The sequence below is a fragment of the Rana temporaria genome, chromosome 12, assembly GCF_905171775.1.
Source record: "Rana temporaria chromosome 12, aRanTem1.1, whole genome shotgun sequence".
Classification (NCBI taxonomy): Eukaryota; Metazoa; Chordata; class Amphibia; order Anura; family Ranidae; genus Rana; species Rana temporaria.
The window spans coordinates 1280409-1299006 of NC_053500.1; positions in this window are offsets into that span (position 1 = coordinate 1280409).

Here is an 18598-nt window from a genome sequence, read left to right on the forward strand (position 1 = left end):
TATTCTGATCCTACAGCCTGAATTCACAAAGTTCACACAGAAGGACGCGGCTCCTCTAACCCCCTCACCCCCCCCCCCCCCGAGCCTCTTCCTGAGATTTGCTGTTTACAAGTTAAAATCTTTTTATCTTGCTCGAAATTTACATAAAAAAAGATGAAAGGATTAAAATAAAATACAAATTATTGGTTTGGCAGTGAAAGGGTTAAAAACGGGGAGGTGGAGGGTTATAAAAAATAATAATAATTTGGCTTTGGTAATGAAAAGGTTAAAAAAATGAAAGGATTAAAAATAAATCTTGGTTTGGCAAAGAAAGGGTTCATAAATGAAAGGGAAAACATTCCACCTGGAAATTAAAGGGTTAAAAGTGTGTGGGTGGAATAGGATTTGGCAGTGAAAGGGTTAAAAAAAATGGTTTGTTGCTGAAAGGGTTAAAAAAGATGAAAGATGGAAATGACTGGTTTGGCAGTTAAAGGGTTAAAAATGGGGGAGGGGTTATAAAAAAAAATTGGTTTTGGCAATGAAAGGGTTAAAAGAAATGAACGGATAAAAATAAATCTTGGTTTGGCAAAGAAAGGGTTCATATATGAAAGGGAAAACATTCCACCTGGCAATGAAAGGTTTAAAAAAAACGAGGAGGGTTAAAAAATTTGGTTTGGCGCTGAAAGTGTTAAAAACGAAAAGAAAAACATTGTGATTTGGCGGTGAAAGGGTTATAAATGTAGAAATAATTGGGGTGTAATAATAATAATAATGAAAAGATTTGATGTCCCGGGAGGATTTCTCAAAAGAATAGAGATCTGGGACTGTAAGGGTTAAATCTCATCCACAAGAACCGCTTCTTAAAGGAGCCGCGTCCCTATTAGATCCGTATACTGATCCTACAGCCTGAATTCACAAAGTTCACAAATAAGGACGTGGCCCCTTTAAGAAATATCGGCAGTTATTTTCATCATGAGATAAAAAAAAAAGAAGGAGGTCACATGACTCTGTGCTGTGATGTCATATAATGCGGTGCAGAGAGTGCGTCTGTTGCCATGGTTACCATTGATGTCATCAGCTGAGCCAATATTAAGGTGGTGCGGAGGGGAGGCGGCAGAAGCCGACTGATCACTGACCAGTGAAGACGTGTTTCTAATCTCTCCTGAGATTTTTCTTGCGATTTCATTCGATTCGATTTCATTGCGATTTCTAGTTCTTATACATTTAAAGCGCGTTTCTTTATTCTTAATAATGAGACAATTTAAATGTAAAAAGATTTTTTCTCTGAAAAACACCAAAGAGAAGCCCAGCGAAGGAAGGGCGGCTGTGGAAGGAGGAGGTATCAGTGACCAGCCTGCAGATACCCCCAAAAAGCCCCCCAAAATGAAGAGGAGCCGGGCGCTTGTACGCGGCTGTATCAGAGCCGTCGTTGGATGTCTCGGTCTCGGCTGTAAAGCCAAAAGACATCACCGGGATACCGACACCGAGATTGGTAAGTACTATGGATAGTGATCGATACAAAATGTACTGTACAGGGAGGAGACATGTACAGGGAGGGGGAGGGGGAGGAGTCATGTACAGGGAGGAGGAGGGGTCATGTACGGGGAGGGGGAGGAGTCATATACAAGGAGGGGGAGGAGTCATGTACAAGGAGGGGAGGAGTCATGTACAGGGAGGGGGAGGAGTCATGTACAGGGAGGAGGAGTCATGTACAGGGAGGGGGAGGAGTCATGTACAGGGAGGAGGAGACATGTACAAGGAGGGGGAGGAGTCATGTACAGGGAGGGGGAGGAGTCATGTACAGGGAGGGGAGGGGGATGAATCATGTACAGGGAGGGGGAGGAGACATGTACAGGGAAGAGGAGGGGGAGGAGACATGTACAAGGAGGAGGAGGAGGAGGGGGAGGAGACATGTACAGGGAGGGGGAGGGGTCATGTACAGGGAGGAGGAGACATGTACAGGGAGGGGGAGGAGACATGTACAGGGAGGGGGAGGAGACATGTACAGGGAGGAGGAGGGGGAGGAGTCATGTACAGGGAGGGGGAGGAGTCATGTACAGGGAGTAGGAGACATGTACAGGGAGGGGGAGGAGTTAAGCCTCTATGTGATCTTTATACCCTCCCCTCTGTCACATACAAAGCTCCTCCCACTGTCTGTGGGTTATTTATAAAGAAACGGTTTCTAGCGGAATAAAGAGGAAGGAAATCCATCGATTGAACAAAAATCATTTCTATTCCCGGCATGCTGGGAGAGCCAACTGTCACACTGGCTGTGCTCTCAACCCAACTGTCATTACGGATCACATGGGCAGCATTATGACAGTTGGAGATTAAACAGAGACCAAGATGGATACATTGTAATACAAGGAGAAATGTCTGATTGTTGTTTATAAAGCACAGGCACTGGGATGGAGATTATTATGTGACAGAGGAGAAGATATACAGATCAGGGAGAGTGATAGGTGACAGAGGGGGAGGAGACATGTACAGGGAGGGGGAGGAGACATGTCCAGGGAGGGGTGAGGAGGAGACATGTACAGGGAGGGGGAGGAGTCATGTACAGGGAGGGGGAGGGGTGAGGAGGAGGGGAGGAGACATGTACAGGGAGGGGGAGGGGTGAGGAGGAGGGGAGGAGACATGTACAGGGAGGGGGAGGAGACACAAGGAGAGCTGCAGATAGCAGCGTATGATGGAGCCACATACTAACTCCGGGGCCAGGACTCATAAAACATAAAACACCCCCTCCCCCCTCCATATGTACACATGTATAGGGATTTCCATGGACATTGATGGATTTTGTCCTGTAAGAAGAAATCTGCAGATTTTTAAACCAAGAAAAGCAAACAGTAATTCTTGGCGCTGTATACAGAGAGCCCCTCCCCCTCCCCTTTATACAGAGCCCCCCTCCCCTTTATACAGAGAGTCAGCCCCCCCTCCCCTTTATACAGAGAGCCCCCTCCCCCTCTCCTTTATACAGGGAGCCCCCTCCCCCCACCTGTCGGATCCTAACTGACTTTTTTTGAACAAGCTTTGCATTCCCCTCATTACAGGCTGGGCTGATCCCCTCAGTGCCAACCAACTGCCAGAAATTGCCAACATGGACATTGTAGCCAACATAAAATAAAATGGTAAGGTCTTTAGGGTGCAGGTGGTGTGATCTGCAGAGCTGCGCTCCCCAACAATTACAGTCCAGGCCTGTCCCTGATTGGTTGATATAGAAGAGGCCAGAACTTAAATGTAATTATTGGGAACTGCAGTGCAGAAGATCACCCCGTCTGCACCCCAAAGGCATTAAATAGACCCTTCATGCCCCTCCCCCCTGCTGAACAAATGGGGCCCCTAGTGGGTCCCTGCAGGGCTGTGCTGTAAAGCAGCTCCCACAGACAGTATCTATTTCATCATTTGCCTGGAATTCTGCCTGACACTCTGCCCACACTGGCCGATTTGGAATGGCCGGTAGAAGTGCTCTGATTCCAAATCATGGGAAAAGGGGGAGCAAGAATTCGGATTACATTATTCTTAATGGCACCCCAAACATGGCAAGATCTTGTCACCATTGTCACATGACAGAATCGCATGGAAATCGATCCAAAACGTGCAGGGGACTATTTCTTCACTTTGGGGTGCGGCGGAGTAATCTGCAATACATCAGTTCCCGGTCCCCGGCCTCTTCTATATCAATCCACCGCAACAATTCAAGGGATTACAATAAAAGAGGCCGAGTGTTTAATAATCAGAAACAGAAGCCCTGCAGATTACTCCCCCGCACCCGGAAGTGACGAATCAGTTCCCTTTCTGACTCATTTTACTGGGTCGGCATGAAGGCCAGGCAACCAACATTTTTATATGAAGGCCAACATTAGTCATCCCTGTGTCCCTGTCATGTCGGGTTTATTTATTGCCCCTGACACTGGGATTTGGAACTTTTCTCTCTATAATTTGATGTTGTATAAAAAATATATAAAATGTAGATGAAGTGAAGTGAAGGTGCTAAATCCGATTCTTCTTTTTATTGCAGATGTACGCAGTATTTACTGCACAGACAGCTCACAAGGCAGGACTGCCCCAGTGAGCGAGACAGAATATGAAAGCTACATTGAGACTCCACCAGCATGTGACATTCACACGGAGACATCAACAGCATGCAATGTTCACACAGAGACTCCACCAGCATGTGACATTCACACGGAGACTCCACCAGCATGTGATGTTCACAAGGAGACATCAACAGCATGTGACGTTCACACGGAGACATCAACAGCATGTGATGTTCACACGGAGACATCAACAGTATGTGACGTTCACACGGAGACATCAACAGCATGTGACGTTCACACGGAGGCATCAACAGCATGTGACGTTCACACGGAGATGCCACAAGCATATGGCGTTTACACGGAGACTTTGCCAGAATGTGACGTTCACACAGAGACTCCAAGGAACCAAGGTACGGATGTACTATTACAGGTCCACACAGTGGTGGCGGATGCCACTCCAGCAACGGGAGGGTCATCCCATCAGCCCTCTCAGGGACCAGGTACAGCTTTACCAACAGAGGTCCCCACACTGGTGGCAGCGGCCACTGCAGTAACCAGAGGATCTACACATCAGCCCTCTATGTCTCTTTCTGCAGCTTCTGAATCACCAACTATCAATGTGGTTGGACTAACAAAACAATTAGCTGTTCCTAGCAGAAGACTCAACAAAAAGTCTAAGAAACCATGCCAGGGACCAGGTACAGCTGTACCAACACAGGTCCCTACACTGGTGGCGGCTGCCACTCCAGTAACCGGAGGGTCTTCCCATCAGCCCTTCCTTTTTGATGCTTCTGAATCACCAACTATCAATGAAGTTGGTCAAACAAGACGATTGGCTGTTCCTAGAAGAAGACTCAACAAAAAGTCTGAGGAACCCTCCAAGGGACCAGGTACGGCTGTACCAACACAGGTCCCTACACTGGTGGCGGCTACCACTGCAGTAACCGGAGGGTCTTCCCATCAGCCCTCCCTTTTCGACGCTTCTGAATCACCAACTATCAATGAAGTTGGTCAAACAAGACAATTGGCTGTTCCTAGAAGAAGACTCAACAAAAAGTCTGAGGAACCCTCCCAGGGACCAGGTACGGCTGTACCAACACAGTTCCCTACACTGGTGGCCGCTGCCACTCCAGTAACCGAAGGGTCTTCCCATCAGCCCTCCCTTTTCGTTTTTGATGCTTCTGAATCACCAACTATCAATGTTGTTGGTCAAAGACCATTGGCTGTTCCTAGAAGAAGACTCAACAAAATGTCTGAGGAACCCTCCCAGGGACCAGGTACGGCTGTACCAACACAGGTCCCTACACTGGTGGCGGCTGCCACTCCAGTAACCGGAGGGTCTTCCCATCAGCCCTCCCTTTTCGACGCTTCTGAATCACCAACTATCAATGAAGTTGGTCAAACAAGACGATTGGCTGTTCCTAGAAGAAGACTCAACAAAAAGTCTGAGGAACCCTCCCAGGGACCAGGTACGGCTGTACCAACACAGGTCCCTACACTGATGGCGGCTGCCACTCCAGTAACCGGAGGGTCTTCCCATCAGCCCTCCCTTTTCGACGCTTCTGAATCACCAACTATCAATGAAGTTGGTCAAACAAGACGATTGGCTGTTCCTAGAAGAAGACTCAACAAAATGTCTGAGGAACCCTCCCAAGGACCAGGCACAGATTTACCAACACAGGTCCCTACACTGGTGGCGGCGGACACTCCAGTAACCGGAGGGTCTTCCCATCAGCCCTCCATTGTTGATTTTGGAGCTTCTGAATCACCAACTACCAATGTAGTTGGTCAAACAAGACAATTGGCTGTTCCTAGAAAAAGACTCAACAAAATGTCTGAGGAACCCTCCCAGGGACCAGGTACGGCTGTACCAACACAGGTCCCTACACTGGTGGCGGCTGCCACTCCAGTAACCGAAGGGTCTTCCCATCAGCCCTCCCTTTTCGTTTTTGATGCTTCTAAATCACCAACTATCAATGTTGTTGGTCAAAGACCATTGGCTGTTCCTAGAAGAAGACGCAACAAAAAGTCTGAGGAACCCTCCAAGGGACCAGGTACGGCTGTACCAACACAGGTCCCTACACTGGTGGCGGCTGCCACTCCAGTAACCGGAGGGTCTTCCCATCAGCCCTCCCTTTTTGACGCTTCTGAATCACCAACTATCAATGAAGTTGGTCAAACAAGACGATTGGCTGTTCCTAGAAGAAGACTCAACAAAAAGTCTGAGAAACCCTCCAAGGGACCAGGTACGGCTGTACCAACACAGGTCCCTACACTGGTGGCGGCTGCCACTCCAGTAACCGAAGGGTCTTCCCATCAGCCCTCCCTTTTCGTTTTTGATGCTTCTAAATCACCAACTATCAATGTTGTTGGTCAAAGACCATTGGCTGTTCCTAGAAGAAGACTCAACAAAAAGTCTGAGGAACCCTCCAAGGGACCAGGTACGGCTGTACCAACACAGGTCCCTACACTGGTGGCGGCTGCCACTCCAGTAACCGGAGGGTCTTCCCATCAGCCCTCCCTTTTCGACGCTTCTGAATCACCAACTATCAATGAAGTTGGTCAAACAAGACAATTGGCTGTTCCTAGAAGAAGACTCAACAAAAAGTCTGAGGAACCCTCCCAGGGACCAGGTACGGCTGTACCAACACAGGTCCCTACACTGGTGGCGGCTGCCACTCCAGTAACCGGAGGGTCTTCCCATCAGCCCTCCCTTTTCGACGCTTCTGAATCACCAACTATCAATGAAGTTGGTCAAACAAGACGATTGGCTGTTCCTAGAAGAAGACTCAACAAAAAGTCTGAGGAACCCTCCCAGGGACCAGGTACGGCTGTACCAACACAGGTCCCTACACTGGTGGCGGCTGCCACTCCAGTAACCGGAGGGTCTTCCCATCAGCCCTCCCTTTTCGACGCTTCTGAATCACCAACTATCAATGAAGTTGGTCAAACAAGACGATTGGCTGTTCCTAGAAGAAGACTCAACAAAATGTCTAAGGAACCCTCCCAAGGACCAGGCACAGATTTACCAACACAGGTCCCTACACTGGTGGCGGCGGACACTCCAGTAACCGGAGGGTCTTCCCATCAGCCCTCCATTGTTGATTTTGGAGCTTCTGAATCACCAACTACCAATGTAGTTGGTCAAACAAGACAATTGGCTGTTCCTAGAAAAAGACTCAACAAAATGTCTGAGGAACCCTCCCAGGGACCAGGTACGGCTGTACCAACACAGGTCCCTACACTGGTGGCGGCTGCCACTCCAGTAACCGAAGGGTCTTCCCATCAGCCCTCCCTTTTCGTTTTTGATGCTTCTAAATCACCAACTATCAATGTTGTTGGTTAAAGACCATTGGCTGTTCCTAGAAGAAGACGCAACAAAAAGTCTGAGGAACCCTCCAAGGGACCAGGTACGGCTGTACCAACACAGGTCCCTACACTGGTGGCGGCTGCCACTCCAGTAACCGGAGGGTCTTCCCATCAGCCCTCCCTTTTCAACGCTTCTGAATCACCAACTATCAATGAAGTTGGTCAAACAAGACGATTGGCTGTTCCTAGAAGAAGACCCAACAAAATGTCTGAGGAACCCTCCCAAGGACCAGGCACGGATTTACCAACACAGGTCCCTACACTGGTGGCGGCTGCCACTCCAGTAACCGAAGGGTCTTCCCATCAGCCCTCCCTTTTTGACGCTTCTGAATCACCAACTATCAATGAAGTTGGTCAAACAAGACGATTGGCTGTTCCTAGAAGAAGACTCAACAAAAAGTCTGAGGAACCCTCCCAGGGACCAGGTACGGCTGTACCAACACAGGTCCCTACACTGGTGGCGGCTGCCACTCCAGTAACCGGAGGGTCTTCCCATCAGCCCTCCCTTTTCGACGCTTCTGAATCACCAACTATCAATGAAGTTGGTCAAACAAGACGATTGGCTGTTCCTAGAAGAAGACTCAACAAAATGTCTGAGGAACCCTCCCAAGGACCAGGCACAGATTTACCTACACAGGTCCCTACACTGGTGGCGGCGGACACTCCAGTAACCGGAGGGTCTTCCCATCAGCCCTCCATTGTTGATTTTGGAGCTTCTGAATCACCAACTACCAATGTAGTTGGTCAAACAAGACAATTGGCTGTTCCTAGAAGAAGACTCAACAAAATGTCTGAGGAACCCTCCCAGGGACCAGGTACGGCTGTACCAACACAGGTCCCTACACTGGTGGCGGCTGCCACTCCAGTAACCGAAGGGTCTTCCCATCAGCCCTCCCTTTTCGTTTTTGATGCTTCTAAATCACTAACTATCAATGTTGTTGGTCAAAGACCATTGGCTGTTCCTAGAAGAAGACTCAACAAAAAGTCTAAGAAACCATGCCAGGGACCAGGTACAGCTGTACCAACACAGGTCCCTACACTGGTGGCGGCTGCCACTCCAGTAACCGGAGGGTCTTCCCATCAGCCCTCCCTTTTCGACGCTTCTGAATCACCAACTATCAATGAAGTTGGTCAAACAAGACAATTGGCTGTTCCTAGAAGAAGACTCAACAAAAAGTCTGAGGAACCCTCCCAGGGACCAGGTACGGCTGTACCAACACAGGTCCCTACACTGGTGGCGGCTGCCACTCCAGTAACCGAAGGGTCTTCCCATCAGCCCTCCCTTTTCGTTTTTGATGCTTCTGAATCACCAACTATCAATGTTGTTGGTCAAAGACCATTGGCTGTTCCTAGAAGAAGACTCAACAAAATGTCTGAGGAACCCTCCCAGGGACCAGGTACGGCTGTACCAACACAGGTCCCTACACTGGTGGCGGCTGCCACTCCAGTAACCGGAGGGTCTTCCCATCAGCCCTCCCTTTTCGACGCTTCTGAATCACCAACTATCAATGAAGTTGGTCAAACAAGACGATTGGCTGTTCCTAGAAGAAGACTCAACAAAAAGTCTGAGGAACCCTCCCAGGGACCAGGTACGGCTGTACCAACACAGGTCCCTACACTGGTGGCGGCTGCCACTCCAGTAACCGGAGGGTCTTCCCATCAGCCCTCCCTTTTTGACGCTTCTGAATCACCAACTATCAATGAAGTTGGTCAAACAAGACGATTGGCTGTTCCTAGAAGAAGACTCAACAAAATGTCTGAGGAACCCTCCCAGGGACCAGGTACGGCTGTACCAACACAGGTCCCTACACTGGTGGCGGCTGCCACTCCAGTAACCGAAGGGTCTTCCCATCAGCCCTCCCTTTTCGTTTTTGATGCTTCCAAATCACCAACTATCAATGTTGTTGGTCAAAGACCATTGGCTGTTCCTAGAAGAAGACTCAACAAAAAGTCTGAGGAACCCTCCAAGGGACCAGGTACGGCTGTACCAACACAGGTCCCTACACTGGTGGCGGCTGCCACTCCAGTAACCGGAGGGTCTTCCCATCAGCCCTCCCTTTTCGACGCTTCTGAATCACCAACTATCAATGAAGTTGGTCAAACAAGACGATTGGCTGTTCCTAGAAGAAGACTCAACAAAATGTCTGAGGAACCCTCCCAAGGACCAGGCACAGATTTACCTACACAGGTCCCTACACTGGTGGCGGCGGACACTCCAGTAACCGGAGGGTCTTCCCATCAGCCCTCCATTGTTGATTTTGGAGCTTCTGAATCACCAACTACCAATGTAGTTGGTCAAACAAGACAATTGGCTGTTCCTAGAAGAAGACTCAACAAAATGTCTGAGGAACCCTCCCAGGGACCAGGTACGGCTGTACCAACACAGGTCCCTACACTGGTGGCGGCTGCCACTCCAGTAACCGAAGGGTCTTCCCATCAGCCCTCCCTTTTCGTTTTTGATGCTTCTAAATCACTAACTATCAATGTTGTTGGTCAAAGACCATTGGCTGTTCCTAGAAGAAGACTCAACAAAAAGTCTAAGAAACCATGCCAGGGACCAGGTACAGCTGTACCAACACAGGTCCCTACACTGGTGGCGGCTGCCACTCCAGTAACCGGAGGGTCTTCCCATCAGCCCTCCCTTTTCGACACTTCTGAATCACCAACTATCAATGAAGTTGGTCAAACAAGACAATTGGCTGTTCCTAGAAGAAGACTCAACAAAAAGTCTGAGGAACCCTCCCAGGGACCAGGTACGGCTGTACCAACACAGGTCCCTACACTGGTGGCGGCTGCCACTCCAGTAACCGAAGGGTCTTCCCATCAGCCCTCCCTTTTCGTTTTTGATGCTTCTGAATCACCAACTATCAATGTTGTTGGTCAAAGACCATTGGCTGTTCCTAGAAGAAGACTCAACAAAAAGTCTGAGGAACCCTCCCAGGGACCAGGTACGGCTGTACCAACACAGGTCCCTACACTGGTGGCGGCTGCCACTCCAGTAACCGGAGGGTCTTCCCATCAGCCCTCCCTTTTCGACGCTTCTGAATCACCAACTATCAATAAAGTTGGTCAAACAAGACGATTGGCTGTTCCTAGAAGAAGACTCAACAAAAAGTCTGAGGAACCCTCCCAGGGACCAGGTACGGCTGTACCAACACAGGTCCCTACACTGGTGGCGGCTGCCACTCCAGTAACCGGAGGGTCTTCCCATCAGCCCTCCCTTTTCGACGCTTCTGAATCACCAACTATCAATGAAGTTGGTCAAACAAGACGATTGGCTGTTCCTAGAAGAAGACTCAACAAAAAGTCTGAGGAACCCTCCCAGGGACCAGGTACGGCTGTACCAACACAGGTCCCTACACTGGTGGCGGCTGCCACTCCAGTAACCGGAGGGTCTTCCCATCAGCCCTCCCTTTTCGACGCTTCTGAATCACCAACTATCAATGAAGTTGGTCAAACAAGACGATTGGCTGTTCCTAGAAGAAGACTCAACAAAATGTCTGAGGAACCCTCCCAGGGACCAGGTACGGCTGTACCAACACAGGTCCCTACACTGGTGGCGGCTGCCACTCCAGTAACCGAAGGGTCTTCCCATCAGCCCTCCCTTTTCGTTTTTGATGCTTCCAAATCACCAACTATCAATGTTGTTGGTCAAAGACCATTGGCTGTTCCTAGAAGAAGACTCAACAAAAAGTCTGAGGAACCCTCCAAGGGACCAGGTACGGCTGTACCAACACAGGTCCCTACACTGGTGGCGGCTGCCACTCCAGTAACCGGAGGGTCTTCCCATCAGCCCTCCCTTTTCAACGCTTCTGAATCACCAACTATCAATGAAGTTGGTCAAACAAGACGATTGGCTGTTCCTAGAAGAAGACCCAACAAAATGTCTGAGGAACCCTCCCAAGGACCAGGCACGGATTTACCAACACAGGTCCCTACACTGGTGGCGGCAGACACTCCAGTAACCGGAGGGTCTTCCCATCAGCCCTCCATTGTTGATTTTGGAGCTTCTGAATCACCAACTACCAATGTAGTTGGTCAAACAAGACGATTGGCTGTTCCTAGAAGAAGACTCAACAAAATGTCTGAGAAACCCTCCCAGGGACCAGGTACGGCTGTACCAACACAGGTCCCTACACTGGTGGCGGCTGCCACTCCAGTAACCGAAGGGTCTTCCCATCAGCCCTCCCTTTTTGACGCTTCTGAATCACCAACTATCAATGAAGTTGGTCAAACAAGACGATTGGCTGTTCCTAGAAGAAGACTCAACAAAAAGTCTGAGGAACCCTCCCAGGGACCAGGTACGGCTGTACCAACACAGGTCCCTACACTGGTGGCGGCTGCTACTCCAGTAACCGGAGGGTCTTCCCATCAGCCCTCCCTTTTCAACGCTTCTGAATCACCAACTATCAATGAAGTTGGTCAAACAAGACGATTGGCTGTTCCTAGAAGAAGACTCAACAAAAAGTCTGAGGAACCCTCCCAGGGACCAGGTACGGCTGTACCAACACAGGTCCCTACACTGGTGGCGGCTGCCACTCCAGTAACCGGAGGGTCTTCCCATCAGCCCTCCCTTTTCGAGGCTTCTGAATCACCAACTATCAATGAAGTTGGTCAAACAAGACGATTGGCTGTTCCTAGAAGAAGACTCAACAAAATGTCTGAGGAACCCTCCCAAGGACCAGGCACAGATTTACCAACACACGTCCCTACACTGGTGGCGGCGGACACTCCAGTAACCGGAGCGTCTTCCCATCAGCCCTCCATTGTTGATTTTGGAGCTTCTGAATCACCAACTACCAATGTAGTTGGTCAAACAAGACAATTGGCTGTTCCTAGAAGAAGACTCAACAAAATGTCTGAGGAACCCTCCCAGGGACCAGGTACGGCTGTACCAACACAGGTCCCTACACTGGTGGCGACTGCCACTCCAGTAACCGAAGGGTCTTCCCATCAGCCCTCCCTTTTTGACGATTCTGAATCACCAACTATCAATAAAGTTGGTCAAACAAGACGATTGGCTGTTCCTAGAAGAAGACTCAACAAAAAGTCTGAGGAACCCTCCCAGGGACCAGGTACGGCTGTACCAACACAGGTCCCTACACTGGTGGCGGCTGCCACTCCAGTAACCGGAGGGTCTTCCCATCAGCCCTCCCTTTTCGTTTTTGATGCTTCTAAATCACCAACTATCAATGTTGTTGGTCAAACAAGACAATTGGCTGTTCCTAGAAGAAGACTCAACAAAATGTCTGAGGAACCCTCCCAGGGACCAGGTACGGCTGTACCAACACAGGTCCCTACACTGGTGGCGACTGCCACTCCAGTAACCGAAGGGTCTTCCCATCAGCCCTCCCTTTTTGACGATTCTGAATCACCAACTATCAATAAAGTTGGTCAAACAAGACGATTGGCTGTTCCTAGAAGAAGACTCAACAAAAAGTCTGAGGAACCCTCCCAGGGACCAGGTACGGCTGTACCAACACAGGTCCCTACACTGGTGGCGGCTGCCACTCCAGTAACCGGAGGGTCTTCCCATCAGCCCTCCCTTTTCGTTTTTGATGCTTCTAAATCACCAACTATCAATGTTGTTGGTCAAAGACCATTGGCTGTTCCTAGAAGAAGACTCAACAAAAAGTCTGAGGAACCCTCCAAGGGACCAGGTACGGCTGTACCAACACAGGTCCCTACACTGGTGGCGGCTGCCACTCCAGTAACCGGAGGGTCTTCCCATCAGCCCTCCCTTTTCAACGCTTCTGAATCACCAACTATCAATGAAGTTGGTCAAACAAGACGATTGGCTGTTCCTAGAAGAAGACCCAACAAAATGTCTGAGGAACCCTCCCAAGGACCAGGCACGGATTTACCAACACAGGTCCCTACACTGGTGGCGGCAGACACTCCAGTAACCGAAGGGTCTTCCCATCAGCCCTCCCTTTTCGACGCTTCTGAATCACCAACTATCAATGAAGTTGGTCAAACAAGACGATTGGCTGTTCCTAGAAGAAGACTCAACAAAATGTCTGAGGAACCCTCCCAGGGACCAGGTACGGCTGTACCAACACAGGTCCCTACACTGGTGGCGGCTGCCACTCCAGTAACCGAAGGGTCTTCCCATCAGCCCTCCCTTTTTGACGCTTCTGAATCACCAACTATCAATGAAGTTGTTCAAACAAGACGATTGGCTGTTCCTAGAAGAAGACTCAACAAAATGTCTGAGGAACCCTCCCAAGGACCAGGCACAGATTTACCAACACAGGTCTCTACACTGGTGGCGGCGGACACTCCAGTAACCGGAGGGTCTTCCCATCAGCCCTCCATTGTTGATTTTCAAGCTTCTAAATCACCAACTACCAATGTAGTTGGCCAAACAAGATGATTGGCTGTTCCTAGAAGAAGACTCAACAAAATGTCTGAGGAACCCTCCCAGGGACCAGGTACGGCTGTACCAACACAGGTCCCTACACTGGTGGTGGCTGCCACTCCAGTAACCGAAGGGTCTTCCCATCAGCCCTCCCTTTTTGACGCTTCTGAATCACCAACTATCAATAAAGTTGGTCAAACAAGACGATTGGCTGTTCCTAGAAGAAGACTCAACAAAAAGTCTGAGGAACCCTCCCAGGGACCAGGTACGGCTGTACCAACACAGGTCCCTACACTGGTGGCGGCTGCCACTCCAGAAACCGGAGGATCTTCCCATTAGCCCTCCATTTACGTTTTTGGAACTTCTGAATCACCAACTATAACTGTAGTTGGTCAAACAAGACGATTGGCTGTTCCTAGAAGAAGACTCAACAAAGAGTCTGAGGAACCTTCTCACGGACCAGGTACGGTTGTACCAACACAGGTCCCTACACTGGTGGCGGCTGCCACTCCAGTAACCGGAGGGTCTTCCCATCAGCCCTCCCTTTTCGTTTTTGGAGCTTCTGAATCACTAACTGAGGTCAAACCTGCAAAAAAAAGACGAATGGATGTTCCTAGAAGTAGATTCAACATAAAGTATAAAGAACTCTCCCGGGGACAAGGTACGGCTGTACCAACACAGGTCCCTACACTAGTGGTGGCTGCCACTCCAGTAACCGGTGGGTCTTCCCATCAGCCCTCCATTGTTGTTTTTGGAGTTTCTGAATCACCAACTATCAATGTAGTTTGTCAAACAAGAGGATTGGCTGTTCCTAGAAAAAGACTCAACATAAAGTCTGAGGAACCCTCACAGGGACCAAGTACGGCTGTACCAACACAGGTCCCTACACTAGTGGCGGCTGCCACTCCAGTAACCGAAGGGTCTTCCCATCAGCCCTCCCTTTTTGATGCTTCTGAATCACCAACTATAAATGTTGTTGGTCAAAGACCATTGGCTGTTCCTAGAAGAAGACTCAGCAAAAAGTCTGAGGAACCCTCCCAGGGACCAGGTACGGCTGTACCAACACAGGTCCCTACACTGGTGGCGGCTGCCACTCCAGTAACCGGAGGGTCTTCCCATCAGCCCTCCCTTTTCGATGCTTCTGAATCACCAACTATCAATGAAGTTGGTCAAACAAGACGATTGGCTGTTCCTAGAAGAAGACTCAACAAAAAGTCTGAGGAACCCTCCCAGGGACCAGGTACGGCTGTACCAACACAGGTCCCTACACTGGTGGCGGCTGCCACTCCAGTAACCGGAGGGTCTTCCCATCAGCCCTCCCTTTTCGTTTTTGATGCTTCTAAATCACCAACTATCAATGTTGTTGGTCAAACAAGACAATTGGCTGTTCCTAGAAGAAGACTCAACAAAATGTCTGAGGAACCCTCCCAGGGACCAGGTACGGCTGTACCAACACAGGTCCCTACACTGGTGGCGACTGCCACTCCAGTAACCGAAGGGTCTTCCCATCAGCCCTCCCTTTTTGACGATTCTGAATCACCAACTATCAATAAAGTTGGTCAAACAAGACGATTGGCTGTTCCTAGAAGAAGACTCAACAAAAAGTCTGAGGAACCCTCCCAGGGACCAGGTACGGCTGTACCAACACAGGTCCCTACACTGGTGGCGGCTGCCACTCCAGTAACCGGAGGGTCTTCCCATCAGCCCTCCCTTTTCGTTTTTGATGCTTCTAAATCACCAACTATCAATGTTGTTGGTCAAAGACCATTGGCTGTTCCTAGAAGAAGACTCAACAAAAAGTCTGAGGAACCCTCCCAGGGACCAGGTACGGCTGTACCAACACAGGTCCCTACACTGGTGGCGGCTGCCACTCCAGTAACCGGAGGGTCTTCCCATCAGCCCTCCCTTTTCAACGCTTCTGAATCACCAACTATCAATGAAGTTGGTCAAACAAGACGATTGGCTGTTCCTAGAAGAAGACTCAACAAAATGTCTGAGGAACCCTCCCAAGGACCAGGCACGGATTTACCAACACAGGTCCCTACACTGGTGGCGGCGGACACTCCAGTAACCGAAGGGTCTTCCCATCAGCCCTCCCTTTTCGACGCTTCTGAATCACCAACTATCAATGAAGTTGGTCAAACAAGACGATTGGCTGTTCCTAGAAGAAGACTCAACAAAATGTCTGAGGAACCCTCCCAGGGACCAGGTACGGCTGTACCAACACAGGTCCCTACACTGGTGGCGGCTGCCACTCCAGTAACCGAAGGGTCTTCCCATCAGCCCTCCCTTTTTGACGCTTCTGAATCACCAACTATCAATGAAGTTGTTCAAACAAGACGATTGGCTGTTCCTAGAAGAAGACTCAACAAAATGTCTGAGGAACCCTCCCAAGGACCAGGCACAGATTTACCAACACAGGTCTCTACACTGGTGGCGGCGGACACTCCAGTAACCGGAGGGTCTTCCCATCAGCCCTCCATTGTTGATTTTCAAGCTTCTAAATCACCAACTACCAATGTAGTTGGCCAAACAAGATGATTGGCTGTTCCTAGAAGAAGACTCAACAAAATGTCTGAGGAACCCTCCCAGGGACCAGGTACGGCTGTACCAACACAGGTCCCTACACTGGTGGTGGCTGCCACTCCAGTAACCGAAGGGTCTTCCCATCAGCCCTCCCTTTTTGACGCTTCTGAATCACCAACTATCAATAAAGTTGGTCAAACAAGACGATTGGCTGTTCCTAGAAGAAGACTCAACAAAAAGTCTGAGGAACCCTCCCAGGGACCAGGTACGGCTGTACCAACACAGGTCCCTACACTGGTGGCGGCTGCCACTCCAGAAACCGGAGGATCTTCCCATTAGCCCTCCATTTACGTTTTTGGAACTTCTGAATCACCAACTATAACTGTAGTTGGTCAAACAAGACGATTGGCTGTTCCTAGAAGAAGACTCAACAAAGAGTCTGAGGAACCTTCTCACGGACCAGGTACGGTTGTACCAACACAGGTCCCTACACTGGTGGCGGCTGCCACTCCAGTAACCGGAGGGTCTTCCCATCAGCCCTCCCTTTTCGTTTTTGGAGCTTCTGAATCACTAACTGAGGTCAAACCTGCAAAAAAAAAGACGAATGGATGTTCCTAGAAGTAGATTCAACATAAAGTATAAAGAACTCTCCCGGGGACAAGGTACGGCTGTACCAACACAGGTCCCTACACTAGTGGTGGCTGCCACTCCAGTAACCGGTGGGTCTTCCCATCAGCCCTCCATTGTTGTTTTTGGAGTTTCTGAATCACCAACTATCAATGTAGTTTGTCAAACAAGAGGATTGGCTGTTCCTAGAAAAAGACTCAACATAAAGTCTGAGGAACCCTCACAGGGACCAAGTACGGCTGTACCAACACAGGTCCCTACACTAGTGGCGGCTGCCACTCCAGTAACCAGAGGATCTTCCCATCAGCCCTCCATTTTCATTTTTGGAGCTTCTGAATCACTAACTGAGGCCAAACCTGCAAAAATAAGACGAATGGATGTTCCTAAAAGTACGAATGTACCAAAATAGGTTATTAAATGGAGAGCCTTCTAATCAGTCCCCCCCAGGGGCCCGATATGACTGTAACAACACAGGACCCTACACTGGTGGCGGTTGCCACTGCAGCAACCGAAGAGTCTTCCCAGGAACCAGATAAGGCCGTACCAAGACAGATCTCTGCATCAACGATTCATCTACTGCGCTCACCTAAAAGGTATTTCCAATTTTTCAGCCACAATTTTTACGCCTTCTTTATATTTGTTACGTGTTCCCATTCACATAGCAAAGCTTTAAGAAGAATATAAAATATGCTGCTCACCATTAAAGGAGGAACCCCATGGAAAAAATTCATGAATAAATAAAAATAAACATGGCCACCCAAAATCCAGACCCTTACTGAGCATGCATCCTGGCAGGCCAGGAAAGGGGGGGAGGGGGGTGAGCATGCACCGCCCTCTTCTCCGCACCCATACCAGGTCACATGCCCTCGACATGGGGGGTGCCTAGTCAGGGGGGAGGGGGGTCCCCCTTTGCAAGGACACTCCCCATGTTGGGGGCATGTGGTCTAGTATGGCTCAGTGGAGGGGGGTGCACGCTCATCCCCCCCTTTCCTAGTCTGCCAGGCTGCATGCTCGGTTGGGGTTCTGGTATCAGATTTGGGGGTGCCATGTATTTTTGTTGTTTTTCCCACGCGATTCCTTCCTTAAAGGTGAGCAGAAAACATTATAATCTTTATGAAGTTTTACTCTGTGATGAGAACATGTAAGAGATATAAAGTAGGTGTCGTCCCAATATGGCTGCAAACGTGGAAATACCTTTTAGGTGAGCGTCAAAGAATTAGCGCTGGTGCCCCATTCAAACGGTCACCCTTCAGACGCCCAACAAAACCAGCAGAGGCCGGCCAGCAGACCTGGGCGCGGTAGGTGGAGCTGGTAGCGGCTCCACAGACAATGATGATGGACCATCAGGACATCCACCATACTGGGAATAGACTCTCTAGCAACTATGAAGAGCCAGGCTTCCACATTCTAGTGAGTTGTCCTGTCCCCGTCTGTCTCACACTCATGGCGAGTTCTCTTACATAAGACAGAGCTTATCCATAGAGACACTATACAGAGCAGAGGACATGGATTTCTCCCACTCCACACAAAGGACACCAGGAAAACACCAACTTCCCTTTATAGGTGGAGTTCTGCTTTAAGATCGGGCAACACAGAGGCTTAGTGGTTAGCACTTCTGCCTTGCAGCACCACGGTCCTTGGTTCATAGCCTGACCAGGGCACTGTCTGCATGGAGTCTGCATGTTCTCCCTGTGCTTGT